Here is a 721-nt window from a genome sequence, read left to right as displayed (position 1 = left end):
CCCATGGCACTGGTGGCCATCCATGGCACTGGTATCCATCCCGTGGCTCTGGTGGTCATCCCATGGCACTGGTGGCCATCCCATGGCACTGATGACCATCCCATGGCACTGGTGGACATCCTGTGGCACTGGTGGCCATCCCATGGCACTGGCATCTCCAGAATTCTGGGTCCCTGCTGCAACTGGATTGTACTTTCACCAGTGGCCTCTCTTGGGCTCTCTTCACAGTGAAAAGCCTCAACCTTTCCCCATGACTCCTTCAGTCTTGGGGCTTCCACTGCTACCCCAGCTGCACCTTCACCAACGGTCTTGGCACACTGGCCTCTCACAGCCACGCCTCAGCTGCTCTCCATGACCCTCCTCATGCTTTCAAAGCCAGCGCCACCTGAGAGACTTGCACATTACCATGTCTGGCTGCCAACACAAGGTGCAATGTTGGCTCCCTCTGAACACAGTTTCTCTGGGCTCTCAGGAAACATTTCCCAGAAGATTTCACCTCAGTGACGCTGGTTCCTTCTTAATCACAGCTGATTCTTCAGCCCCCGGCTGACCAGTGTCCATTGTCCCAGCAGAGCAAAGGTTTTAGTTTAGTGGTTCTGGTCTCTTGTTAATCACAGCTGATTCCTCAGCCCTGGCTGATCAGACACCACAGATTCTTCACACAAATGGCCCGGTTGAGTCCTTGCTTCCCTCTGAAACGTCACAAGCCAGGCCCCATCTC

Source organism: Alexandromys fortis, unplaced genomic scaffold (genome assembly GCF_014885135.2).
Source record: "Alexandromys fortis isolate MF-2015 unplaced genomic scaffold, M_Fortis_MF-2015_v1.1 scaffold_87, whole genome shotgun sequence".
Lineage (NCBI taxonomy): Eukaryota > Metazoa > Chordata > Mammalia > Rodentia > Cricetidae > Alexandromys > Alexandromys fortis.
Note: the sequence above shows the minus strand (reverse complement) of the source record.